Raw genomic sequence first — 14,975 nt, 5'->3', positions numbered from 1 at the left:
TGAGTTCTTCGGATCTGTGATTGGATTATACCTCTAGAATTGGGTCATTGGAAGTAAACACATTATTTAGCTAACGCCGTGTTCAATACTATCATTGGTCTATTTCACCACAGTGACATTGACACTATGCCTGCTTCTGACCCTTTAGCACAACTCGATGCACGCGACAAGGCAAGTTGTGCTATTAAATTAGGTAAAAATTGTTACTCAGGGTTAATATACACGCACACATCGACAACTGTATGATCAATGAGCTAACATCTGAGACACGTCCGCCAGTGATGGGTCCGCTCTGTAGTATTATATATACACCGTGTTTTTATTGTTTTCCTTTAAATTCGACACGCAGTTAGGTTCATCGTCCGGAACCAACCTGTATATCGCTTTCGTTAAATTCGAAATATTTTTTTTTCCTTTCCATGCATAATAAATTAATTAATTAGTAGTTAGAGGTCCTTTTTCTTAACATTAAAATCAGTGTTAAGTGTTTGACGGCAAATGTCAAAACAAATAACATAAGGAAGTGGTAAGGGACGCCACACACGTGTTCAATAATTAATTTATTTTTTTAAATAATTCGATAACCGTAAGAGTTAGGACGCTAGTTTCTTAGAGAAATTAATTGTATTTGACCTAAAGAACCTTCCCTTAAAGTTAACGGAATTCAATAAAAACAGGGTGTCTAATAAGTTTCAAGATGGAAGGAAAATAAATATAATATATTGTTATAGAAACTACTCGCCTACACTCAGTGTCTGATAGGAACGTGACCTGCTAGAGCGTGTAATAGACAGCTGACTGAGCTTACAGGAAGTTTCTCATGTAGTTATATTATTAGTTCACAATAAATACTACAGTTAAATACATACGTCGAAGCCTAACTAGAAATCAAAAACATATATAACTCCGTATAGACAGATAAAGTCTAACGCCGTGGCTTACGTGGGCGACGGTCGCGCGATGGTCGCGCGACGGCGATGCGACGCATACAAAACCTTACCGATAACCTCAACCTACCGGCAACCTTATCGATATTGAAGTATGAGACGCGACGGCGACGGTCGCGCGACGGTCGCGCGACCGTCGCCCACGCAAGACACGGCGTAAGAAATAAACGTACATCAGAACCATAAAGAAAAAGGTATGGTGGCCTAGATGGCGTTACACCTTTGGAGGACGCTCGGCTAGATGGCGCTAATTAATATTTGACATTTTAACACATATCAAGTTAAGAATATGGGCCAAATTGTCAAAACTGAGGTTCCAAAGTTTTAAGCCTGGCAGTCTACGCACTGTGATTACACATTTTACTTTGACAGTAACTCTCTATAATACTCGATCCCCTTTGCTAGAAATATATGGCTATTGTCATGAGGGCGCTGTCATTCTATTGGTTGCGGTGATATTTAGTTCAGTTTAGTATGAAGAAAATAGTTAAATTGTGGCGTAGGCGAGAGGCTGGCAATGTCACAGTTTCGGTTTCTTTCAACCCCTTATTTGCCAAGAGTGGCACTGAGTAGTTTCATGTGCTCTGCCTGAAGCCCTTCATGGGACACAGGTGTGATTATATGTATGTACGTATGTATGTATGTAAAATAGTTCTAATGAAATTCCGCAATTTTGTCAGGCTTTACATTAGCTGTATTCCCAAACTAAAGGACATGAAACTGCTGAAGTTTTCAGTGCAACTCTTAGCAATTAATAAGTTGAAATAAAACGGAATTGTTATATCGCAGTGAGAGGTTGCTAGCCCACCGCCTGACACCACAATACTGACTGTAGTTAAAATAAACTATTTTATACCATTCACGAAATAAAGCATCAGGAGTTAATTTTAAATCTAATATGTATTTAATAAGTCAGGTAGAAATATACAAAGTAATTCGTTGACCGTGACGTCACTCAATTCGATTTCATTTCATATAAATTCCATATTAGCAAGTCGTTCAAATTCGTTTTGACAGTTCTTAAAAAGAAGCTGATTTGACTAGGAGACAAGTAGCCAATTGAAGCCATATCCTTACACTCGACTTTTACCATAACCGTAAGAGGAAAAGGTTCACTGAAATTTTGATCACCCACAATAATTTTGATATCACTTTTGTACGTCCTTATATATATGTTTTTATATCTTCATAATATATAATATTTATGTTCCGGCAAATCATAAAGTATCGGTATATAATTGTGATTAACAAAAATCATTTCTTAAAAAAAAAATCTTTAATTTAGACTAAACTCCAGTTATTAAGTCACGCATATTTTTTAACCCCCGACGCAAAAACGGCGGGGTTTTGTTATAAGTTTGACGTGTCTGTCTGTTTGTCTGTCTGTATGTTTGTCTGTCTGTGTGTGTGTGTCTGTCTGTGGCATCGTAGCTCCCGAACGGATGAACTGATTCAGATTTTTTTTTGTCTGAATGCTGAGTTAGTCGGGAGTGTTCTTAGCCATGCTTCATGAAAATCGGTCTACTATGTCGCTGTCGGGGTTTTTTTCAAAATCATCAAAATATTACACATTTGTCATGAACTTTCCAAAGCGAGTGTTTAATGGAACTTGAAAAAGTTTAGACATCTCTAAGATATTATTATGATATTATCATAATCGTATTAAAAAGTATCAAACCACCAGATGTGATTCGCATAACACGTTTCGCATCTTACATAATAATCAACCGGTAACCTTTCCCACCATTTCTAGGCAATTATGCTAAAATATATTTTATCACCTTAATAGAAATGCGCTGGTTCGTTTCGGCAAACAAAATTAAAGCGTATAATAGGCGTAAAATGGATATTGTGTATTTTATAAAGAGATTAAATCTGGAATGATTTAGGGTCATGTCAAGTTTTTCTTGTCACTCGTTGCCATGGTTACTTTTGTCTGGGTCACTTTTTTTATGTCGGTGTCAAATAATCCTACTTGATGGTAAGCTATTTTCGTAGCCTGAAACTCCAAATGTGTTACATGCGCACATTTAAGGGGTTGAAAGATACAATTTTGCAAAAACCCCCGACCGCGACATAGAAGACCGATTTTCATGAAACATGGCTAAGAACACTCCCGACTAACTCAGCTTTCAGAAAAAAAAACTAAATCAAAATCGGTTCATCCGTTCGAGAGCTACGATGCCACAGACAGACAGACAGACAGACCGACAGACATAAACACCTACAGACACGTCAAACTTATAAAACGACGGGGGTTTTTGCGTCGGGGGTTAAAAATGAAATTGTGATGCCGTCCTTGCAATACATCAAATAGTTATCACTTTTTGAAACTAATATACATATTAATTCAAAATTGTAGTATTAGCGAATTACCAATCTTTACTACGAACTAGTCTCTGACTTAACATTACAGCATCATATTACTTAACCTGTCGTATCATATCAAAGCTCAGATTATCAAGTTAGAGATAATTGATGTCTGTTAATCGATTAGAATGTGATACCGATACCATAGTTCGGTGTTTGAGTTTCCCGTACCTCGTTCCGCCCAGTGTACATTATAATGAACATATTGTTGCAATGAAATGATGATCTTATTGTAAATTAATAAGGTGGGAATTCAATTCAAAACACAACTAGATCAAAGTGTTATAATAATAATATACCTTTAATATTATTTCTGGGTTTATATGGTGGAAGTACTATGATAAGTAGTAGTAATTGTATATGTAAACTGCTGTACACAATAAAGTGATTACTACTACTACTACTAATACTACTACTATAAGCTGAGAGCATAAAATGAAAGCTCATTTAGATGATAAACATTACGGAATAAATACAAAAATAATAAATTTATAGAATATTCTTACACAGATTAACTGAGTCCCACGGTAAGCTCAAGGAGGCTTGTGTTGTGGGTACTCAGACAACGATAATATATAAATTATAATATACAAATACTTATATACCTACATAGAAAACATCCATGACTCAGGAACAAATATCTGTGCTCATCACACAAATAAATGCCCTTACCGGGATTCGAACCCATAGGCCGCGGCTTAGCAGGCATGGTCACTATGCGCTAGGTCAGACCCGTCGTCAAAATGATAAATACAAATTATATGGTATGGGCATGTGATGCGAAGGGATGAAAGTCATGTGACGAGAAAGGTATTACGAATGTCGAAGGAAGTAACGGGAGAGGAAAACCAAGGAAATGGTGGATGGACTGGATGATATGAAACGGAAACAAGTGAATGATGAGATGACGGGCGATAGAGGTATAGAAGAGGAAGACATGTTGCGCTGACACCAAATGACTATAGTAAAAGGGCAGGCAAATGATGATTATGAAAAAAAAAACACAAAATAAATGTGTATTTTTAAACAAATATTAGCCCAGTAGTTGACCCCACCTTTTAGTTTATGAAGTAGTTTTTAGGTGATAAAACACTGATAAAACACCTAATAAAAAAAGTAGTAAAAAAATACAGATAAACATTAAGGGCTACTTATTAACATACTACATCGTGAGAAATATTCAAACATCAATATCTATAACTTTATTCAAAATTGGAATAGGACTGTAGTAAAATTGAAAACTACAAGATAAAAGAACGTGATAATATTAATCGCTTAATTCTAGGTACTTAATTCTAGGTAGGTTTTTTCGAAACTAAGTAACTCACTTATTTATTTTTTAAATATTTAGCAAAAAATAAGGTTAGTATAACATTTATTTAAACTTTCACGATTATTACACATACCTAATTTATTTTTAAGGCCATGCATCGATAAATATTAGGATTTTAGATTCACTGGTGTGCTTAGCCCCGGAAACCTAGAGATCTGATTTTTGGATATGTATATCTTGACTATATGATTGAAATTTTTGTACAGCTCGAAACACGAATGCTTACAATTTTCTCGATAGAAATTTAATCCAAAGTAAGGCCTTAATTTTTCGTTTAACTAACATTGTGAAAAAAATATGCAACTTTAATCAGTCTAACCTACTTTAAAGTGAAGGTTTCCAAATTATCTAGTCTCTCGTAGAAGGAAATATTTTTTATTATCGTATATACAAAGATTTATCATCATTTACGATATCATGAATTCAACAGAAAACGGCCATCTTATGCGGTTTCGTTTCTCTTTCTTTCATACGTCAATCGTATACATGTGTCCTTATTGTCAAAAATGTCAGACGGCCGGCGGGCCTCGAGGAGGCAAGACCTATGTCAAATCGCGCAGCGTTTTTGACAATTTATTATTACGAAAATTTGGACGTAGTTTAGCGAAAAGGATTTATCTCCATAAAATTGCCATTGAAATGAATTACTATTGTTATTGTCAGAAAGTTTAAATTCTATTGGCAATGTTTGTGGGTTAGATCCTTTTCCATAAACTACGTTCATTTTGTATATTTATTATATATACGCATGTGTGCGTATTGCCAAAGCTACGTCAAACTCTATACTATTTGAGTTACAAGATGCTATGAAATTTCGACAGGAACGATAATGTGTCCGTGGCCCTGTGGTACCAGTAGGGAATGCAATCCCGATCCCGCGGGATCCCGATCTCGCGAGATCTCGTGTAAATTTTCGGGATCAATCCCGACGCATAATTTGACGAGATCCCGTTCGGGATTGACGGGATTGGGCGGCAGTGGTCAGCAACGCTACACACGTCCACTTAGACTTGACGAGTGAGACAGATAATATAGAACTGTGTCGAGTAAGTGAGAAAGAAGTACATGCGTGCGGGGAGGCAGCCATTTGTTTGTTTGTTTACGTTCGTGATTGTTTTAGTTGTGCAGTTGTAGTGATTCTTTTTTCTTAAATTACGCATTTTTATTGTTTAAGTGAGTTAAATAAACAAACATATTGGATTCTTATAAGTGTTAGTTTGTTAATACCTTAAAATGTCGACAAATAATCCAGATCAACCGTACGTGGAGTGCAGCAGCCGTTTACCGGTATGGAGATATTTTAAGAAAACAGTTAATAATTTGACTGATCAATGCAACTTGTGTAAAGCTGTGCTCAAAATCTCATCCGGGTCTACAAAAGGTTTACACGTCCATATGATGTCAATCCATAAAATTGACACTAAATTGAATGCGGGAGTCGGAAGAACAACAAGTACACTTGGGCCGGATAATGTATCACAGATCACTACCTTCGACTTCATCAGGGTCTACTAACCTTTGTTTTTTAAGGAGTCATTTTCAAAATCACTCGTAGGTAACTACTTATTAATTCTCTTGAAACTTGAAATATGCTTATTGTATAGATTACCTAATTTACTTATGTTAATTTCCGTAAAAGTTGATAATTATTTAGTTAGTAAGATTAAAGAATAAAGATTTTTATTTTCTTTCAAGTAATATGTTATTTTAGTTAACCTAAATCACAAGCAAGCAGTTATTGGCTTCTTCAGTCATCCGAATATATTTTTTTTTTAAACTAGACGGGATCCCGAAAATTCCGGGATCCCACGGGATTGATATTTCTAATCCCGCGGGATCCCGAATTTTCAATCCCGAGTCGGGATTGCATTCCCTAGGTACCAGCCATCAGCTAAATATGCTAACTTCTAGGTGATTTTTTTCCATTTTATTTCGAAATTTCTACTTTTTGTTTTTTTTTTCTTTCTTATTATACCAAATAAATTATAAAATAAAGAAATTAATATTAATTCATCTTCAAAAGAAGAAAACCTTTTCTGAGGGAGCCTAACCTAATGTATACCTACAATGTTGTTTTGTGTGTTGTACATAATTTACACAATTATAAGTGAAATAAAATAAAACAAAAATAAAAAAATACATTCATTGAGAAATAAGAATAGATATTGCAATAAAAAAAATTACAATGTTTAAGTTGGTTGGCCACGCAACGGGATTGGAACCCACAACTCTGGAGTGAAATCCTTGTACATATTGGATTGGACTGGCCCTGCCGGCCTGCTAAAGCTGATGTCCCTTGTTCGAATCCCGCCAAGGGTATTTATTAGTGTGAGGAGTACTTACAGATATTTATTTGGCTCATTTTCTCATTTCATCATCTCCAAGGCCATTTACATAAACGACTCATGGTTTTATACGTACTGATAAGTTGGATGTGTTTCAGTACAATTTTAAAATGTTAAATCTGCCGTTTCGGCTTGGCTATTAAAACATAAGTAATTATGTCGTTCTCTGCTATAATTCTTTGATATTTTCTACTTAGTACGTACTTCGCTATCAAACAACCTGTATGGTCTGTGCAGTGATCTTTCTGTTCTGCGGTTGTCTGTGATTAAAACTCGTTGACGTTGGTATGTCAAAATATTTTCTGTAGCTTATGCTAAAAATACAAAAGATACAAAAACAATGGTATAAGAAAGGGAAAAGACAGACTCCAGGTACATGGTTATTTTTTAAATACATCCAGCAGCGGGGCAGGCAGGGCCCAAGGTGACCGACCTACGCGCCGTGTACAGGAGTACCGCCTTCTGCATCTCACCCCTAGCGAGTGTCGCTCACTTTTGCCTATGAGATCGTTCGCCGAAACGACGATGATCGTCGAATCAACCAAGTATCTCGTCCATTTTCGAGAACTGGCGCAGGTAAGTAGTAAGTACCTACTTGTAGTACGGTACTTCGCGGTCCACAAGATTGTATGGAAAATACTAACTGCTGGTGAATTATCCTAGTTATGAGGTCATGTCTGTGCAATGTGCCCGAGTGACTCACCGGGATAGTGTCCGACAAATGTTATTATTATTGTTTATATATAGCTAAACTCAAGCTTAATCCAGAACTGTAAAATAAACCTAAGAATTGGCTTTCTCTTTTTTAGGGTTTCATACCAAACATAGGCACAAAAGGAACCTTTCTGGTGCGGTTCGGCCCGTCTATTTTCTGCGTGTTCGGCAAAATACTCGATGACTCTATGTCTCTTACATAGTTTCTCTTAGTAGTGCGTTTTCACATCATCCGTTCCGATATCGGATGTCGGACCCATCCCATGTCCCGTATATTTATGCCACCATCTTTGATTTTTTTATTTTGAAATCTTTCCTACATCCGATATCGGATCGGATAATGTAAAAACGCACTTACACACTACTTTACTTTTTAAGTAAGTAAATAAGTTAATCTTTTTTATTGCCCCACAAAGATAACAGGTTTACAAATTTAATAACAGAATTACATTGAAAATAAAGGCAGCAACAGGCGGTCTTATCGATGTATGCGATCACTACCAGAATTCCTTATTAGGGTAGCACGAAATAAAGCATAGTTTTGGTATTTCCGATGAACTACAGTATGGATTCTTCAAAAAAGGAGTGTACTTAGTTTCTAATGGGTCGGCAACGCGCATGTGACACCCCTTGAGTTGCAGGTGTCGAAAGTTTCCGGTGACCTCTTTTCCTCTTACCTGCCGCCGACGTGGTATAAAAAAATTGTAAAAGGTAATTTAAATAATATAAGGTACCTAGTTTTAATTATCAATTTTAAAAACTTGTGTTTTTAACCAACTTCCAAATTTCGAGGAGGTTATCATTTATCAATTCGTGTGTAATGTTTGATGTTTGTTACTAAGTAGACAGGTTTCGATTTTTTTTTTTAGTGTATGTACATATTATTGAAAGCCAGTTCTGATAATTGGATTCTGGAGAAATCGAGAAAACTCCTAAAGTCTGAAAGGCGCATAATATATAGTGATTTTTGTGTTTTATTAGAACATCATGCATTTCCATTCAAAACAGTCACATATGGTGAAGTGGAACAGTTTATGATGATCAGAGCGGAACTCTTCAACGACGAATTTAACGAGTTAAGTTTTTTAAGCACTTTGAGGTTTCAAGTCAGATTTCGATCATGCTGGAGTTTTGGTGATCTCCTTTGGATACCAATCCATGAAAGATCAAGGGAACTTCTCAAATTTGAACGGCACACTTGTAGTGACTTTTGTATTATCACCAAAGTCTCTCTAATGTTTTGGATTATGAATAAGGACAAGGACTTACATTTGACGAAGTGGAACTGATGATGATCAGAACGGAACTCCTCAAAAACGCATAGCTCGTGTTAAGAGATTGATGAAAGAACTGCTGATGATGATCCGATTAGGAGCCCTTCAGTGACACATAGCTCATGTTAGGGATTTGCTCATTTATGCGTTTGTGTGTATGTAAATAAATAAATAAATAATAAATATTGGGGGATACCTTACACAGATCAACCTGGCCCCAAACTAAGCAAAGCTTGTACTATGGGTGCTAGGCGACGACGATATACTTAATTATATAAATATATACCTACATAGAAAACATCCATGACTCAGGAACAAATATCTGTGTTCATTACACAAATAAATGCCCTTATCGGGATTTGAACCCGGGACCGCGGCGTAGCAGGGTCACTACGCGCTAGGCCAGACGGTCGTCATCATTTCATGTGTCTCTAAACATTAAAGTTTATTATTTCTTCAGTATCGATTGCAGTCGCATGTGCGTTTCGTGTATGAGGTGCCTGGCTCGCTTTTATGTAGTGTTATATAAATCCGGATTTGTGGCTAGGTCCGTGTTATCAAGGTCCGGGTACCCAAGTTTAATATGTCCGGATTCACGGATTCTAAGTACAGTCCAGTTTGCTTTCTACGTACAGTAGAATGGATGCGTTTTTAATTTTATAACAGTGAGGAATGTAAATCATTCTGTAAAGGACGGGTTCGGTACCTCGGCAACTTAGCACTGCCGGGACTACACGAATACACAAGCAGACATTTAGAACGGGTACCTTTTTCTTTTGACAGAGAACAGGTCTTGGTAATCATAACTATCTAGGAGGCAAACGTTAATTAGTTTTCTTACTTTCATTTGATAATCCGGTAAATTTTTTTTTGCAAGGTTCAGGTGTTCCGAAATAGAATATTCATTTATTTTCGAACAATACTATAAGGCCCAGAAACTTCAAGGTACTACGTCTTTTAATATACACATAGTTTTAAGTAGAGAAGTTGAGTAGTTTTATGTGCTCTGCCTACCCCTTCATGGGATACAGGCGTGATTGTATGTATGTTGTGTGTATGTATGTATAGTTTTAAGTTTATAGTTTTAAGCACAATGTTAAAAGCATGGAGTAGAAGAAGCTCATGTGTTAAAGAATGGTACTTATGTGGTAGCTTTTACATGTGATTAGAAGACTGTAATCAGGTCCGACTAAACAGGTTCGTCCTTGCCACTAAAAAGCGCCGTGATGTCATCGGATAGTGACGGATGAGAGAGTGTTTAGAAAAATGCAATAAAAAGTGTAGAGACTCGAATATCGACCTGTGGTATACTGACGTATGTGATATCTGCTGATTCCCGAACCGTTACCACTTTTTATTTATTTGTTAGGTAGTTAAGCGACCAATTATATATACCTACTCCATTTTTTTCTATATAGAGGTATATAGAAATAGGAATCGAAGATGGTATGGAAAATATCCTTGTACTGCATTAACCGTCATCTTCATAACTAAAACATAAATCATGTCTGTAAAAGTAAGTAAGTAAGTACAAGGAATCTCTGGGCAACTTGCCCGGTGAAAAACCAAAAAGCTATTTATTCTATAGTGCGTTTTTAAATAGTTAAGAGACAAATATTTACATGTTAATAAATATTTTTAAGAAATTTCACAAACAACGAATGGGTTTGTTTCTACAGGACGACGTGTAACCATCATCATTTCTTAGCATAAGGAGTATACGATAAGGCATAACATCGCTTCTGGTATTTGATAGGTACTAGTACTACTTAGAAGGATTGATCATTACTAATATGTAGTAGACTGGACGGGTATGGTGAAGTTAGAGAGTTACTTCAGATAATATATAAAGAAGGTCCTCTTCGATAGTACTAGGAAACCCTAGGCTTGGTCCATTCCTTGGCCAAAGAATTTAGCGAGTAATATTGATGTAATAGGCATAGTTGACTAATTACTCGTACTTCCCGTGGGAATTCATTTTGGTGGATTATTTGGTTATTTTTAAGTTAGTCTATATTTATTGTGTACCTAAGTTTTTATTTCAGATACCATCAGTTAAAGGATTTTATACAAATAATGCATAATATTTATTAGTTCATTATATCCAGTACACGACATGCTAAACGAGCATAAGGTACAAAGTAAGCGTAGGTATATACCTAAGTCTGTATTATGATAAACTTTTATTTCATATATTAATTTCCACTAATTTTTAGCCAATATTTATAAAACTGAACAGTGTAGTTCCTCTAGGTTATGATACACATCTCACAATATAAAAAAAAACTAAACAAAATGTGTACCTTGGTTATCAATTTAACTAAATAATTTAGGTTTTTTTATTTATTTTTTTATACTATGTCGGTGGCAAACAAGCATACGATCCGCCTGATGGAAAGCGGTTACCGTAACCTATGGACGCCTGCAACTCAAAGAGTGTCACATGCGCGTTGCCACCCCATTACAAACTTGTACACTCCCCTAAATCATACTATACTAAAGATTAAAAAATAACTTTGCTAAAAAAACCTTAGTTAACGTTCTATATTTCAAAAACTTTAATTTTGTTTTATATTACATCAGTTTTATTCTAAATATGATGGTTTTGTTAGGTTGTTTTTACAGCTTCAGGTTTTTTACTGATCTATCACATAAAACTTGTCAGTAAATAAGTTCGAATTTTGTACTTTTTTAATGAATTGTGCAATAAAGTTTACATAAAATAATATTTACAAATATACATACAATCAGCCTGTATCCCATAAAGAGGTAGGCAGAGCGCATGAAACTACTCATGTTTCTATGCCAGACTTGGCAAATAAGGGGTTGAAAGGAAACGAAACTCTGACAAAATGTAAAATAAAATAATCATCAGTTGATTTACCTTGTACGTTAATTTGAGCTAGCCAGTGCGTTTATGTTTAATTTACAGTTTTAAATTAGTCTTGACTAAACTGAGCTTGGCTTAAAATAATAAACAAAATTAATACCTTTCTGATGGATTGGACTTTGACTAAGGGGATTCTAATGTCAGCAGAGATAGGTACTCTATACGTACTAGATAGGTACTACCTAGCTGTGAAAATTGATGAAGATAATATGTTAATGACTAAGGATCTGTCTACAGCTTCAACTACGGATAGTTTTTGAGTAAAAGGGTTCCTAATACCTAGATTTTTTACTATGTTTATGGGACAACATACGTATTGTCTGAAACCAGTTCTGGTAACAATTAGCATTCATAAGTCATAGCTACTTATTAATTTGGGCCTCAATCCTCTCTGTTCTTGAAATTATCGTCCAGTCGTATCGAATTCTTCAATAATTTCACACCCTATTTTTGTTGTTATAAAGCCTCTCTCTCTTTCAGTTCGATTAAAGAGATTTTTTTATGTTCAGCTGTTTACCTGATTTGACATCTTTGTTTTAAAAACGTGATTTTACTACCTACTAAATTTCTTTAAACTTTCAGTTAAATGTCAACAATCAGGACAAGGTTTCGCTTTCATCTTGGCTGCAGAAAGAGGAACCGCCGGACTACCCGAGACGTATTGAAGATCCACCTTCTGAGTGAGAAAAACTGAGAGAGATACAGATTCTCTCAAGACATATGAATATTCTACACGGTGTTTTCTTAGTTACGTTAATTTTAAGGATGCATTCCTATTATTCCTACTCTTATAATATCATTTACTTGGCACCCGAGCTTGCCTACGATTTTAATTGGATTCCAGACCATTGAGGTCAAATGGATTCTTGCAATTAAAAATATACCTGTATTCTTCATCTCCTTGAATACATATAAAATAAAACAACATAACTACCAAATTGTTTATTTCAATCACTTATTTTCAGAATTACATCCTTATTTGGTTATGCTTGGCATAGTTTGTATTATACATTATACACAGTAGTATATTTTATCTTGTACAGGTACTGTATGTATACCTCCAACGACTGAGACCATACCGCCATTTAATCGTTATTCTTTATTTAAAATGTATATTGATTCACGGTGTCCTCATAAGTGTACACAATCAAGATACTTAGCCCCATTGAGTGAGTGTTTTTTGTTAAATCCAATGTTTGTAGTTCTTTAAATATATCTATGGTTTATTTGACTAAAGGTAACAATATTTGAGTAAAAAAATGTGTGACCTTCGGTTTTTGGAATGATTGCTGGTACCATATGAGACCGCTAGCCTCGCACAGAGGTAAAAGCACAGAATATATAATAGTACAAGTACAGAAGGCTCACTCCTTTGATGTCCACAAAATGCCGCCATTCTAATTTTTTACCTACATTAACAAACGGACCACACGCGAGCAGGCGACATTGAATTTTATTGCGCGGCGCGAAAGTCGTCACCACTGAATGGGCCGCGAATTCGCGGCCGCCGACATGTACTTGTAGCGCGGCGATAAAAGCGCGGAGTGAGCCGCCCCTGGTAAAAGTAAGAAAATACTATAAAAATCTGTTATAAGTATTTATTAACATACAGACCTTTTCAACATAATAATATGTAATAGGTAGACATGTTAGACTACATTTAATAAAAACCGGCCAAGAGCGTGTCGGGCCACGCTCAGTGTAGGGTTCCGTAGTTTTTCGTATTTTTCTCAAAAACTACTGAACCTATCAAGTTCAAAATAATTTTCCTAGAAAGTCTTTATAAAGTTGTACTTTTGTGATTTTTTTCATATTTTTTAAACATATGGTTCAAAAGTTAGAGGGGGGGGACGCACTTTTTTTTCCTTTAGGAGCGATTATTTCCGAAAATATTAATATTATCAAAAAACGATCTTAGTAAACCCTAATTTATTTTTAAATACCTATCCAACAATATATCAGACGTTGGGGTTAGAATGAAAAAAAATATCAGCCCCCACTTTACATGTAGGGGGGGCATTTTTTATTTTTGCACTTTATTGGCGTGATTGATATACATATTGGTACCAAATTTCAACTTTCTAGTGCTAACGGTTACTGAGATTATCCGCGGACGGACGGACGGACGGACGGACGGACGGATGGACGGATGGACGGACGGACGGACGGACGGACGGACGGACGGACGGACGGACGGACGGACGGACAGACAGACATGGCGAAACTATAAGGGTTAGGGGAGACCGGGGATAGTTGACTAACTTTTGGCTTCAGCTCATATATCTTTGATGTTTGAATCAATTTAATGAAAATAATTGTTGTTACAGATAGAAGAACTATTCGGGTCTCTAAACCCTTTATTTTTGACGCAAGTATTTATTTGCAATTATAACACGTATCTATTCGATTTTCTAAACTCCAGACTCTTAGTTAACTTACCCCATCTTCGGAGTAAGTTGGCTAGGCGATAATTAATGTAAATAAAGAAATTATAAATTTAAATAAAATTTAAATATAGCCGGGGGCGCCACCCGGGGGCGGGCGAGTGGTCTAGTGGTAAGGACGTTAGCCGCATAAGCTGAAGATCCGGGTTCGATTCCCGGCTCAGCCACCAGTGGCCCCTGGTGGGCCCTGTCGTTTTTTCTTTCGTGTATGATATCTATTTAAATTTATAATTAATATAGTAGTGTGAACTAGTGTGACTACTTGAAAAAAAAAAAAAAAACAAATCGAAAAATATTCAATAAAATAATTTGATTTGTTCCCTAATTGTAATGTAAATACAGAAAATTAATAATTTACAATAAAACAAAGTGTACGTAATGTTAGTAGCTTTTATCGAATTACAAGACACACAAACTTCAATCAATTCAATCAAATGAATTTAAGTGATACCATACGGGACCGCTAGTCTAAAATGGGTATATCTGTTATAATCATAGTACCAGGTAAGGTACAGAGAGGCAAATCTTGACTGGGGGAAATTGTAACTGATCCATTTTATATTATGATAAAAAAATCTGTTTATTTCTAAGAAACGTTTATTTATTACATACATGATGATGAGTTCTACATAGATCCACTGCACACGCCTACCATATA

General features: G+C 35.8%; 1 non-coding gene across 1 annotated transcript; it reads left to right on the top strand.

Moving 5' to 3' along the window:
- Positions 1-14,412: 14,412 nt before the first annotated feature.
- On the top strand, positions 14,413-14,484 carry Trnam-cau. Its single transcript has one exon. It is a non-coding gene; the product is annotated as a tRNA-Met (tRNA).
- Positions 14,485-14,975: the final 491 nt, after the last annotated feature.

Source organism: Leguminivora glycinivorella, chromosome 13, assembly GCF_023078275.1.
Source record: "Leguminivora glycinivorella isolate SPB_JAAS2020 chromosome 13, LegGlyc_1.1, whole genome shotgun sequence".
Taxonomy (NCBI): Eukaryota; Metazoa; Arthropoda; class Insecta; order Lepidoptera; family Tortricidae; genus Leguminivora; species Leguminivora glycinivorella.
Note: the sequence above shows the minus strand (reverse complement) of the source record. Positions and strands in the feature narration are given on the sequence as shown.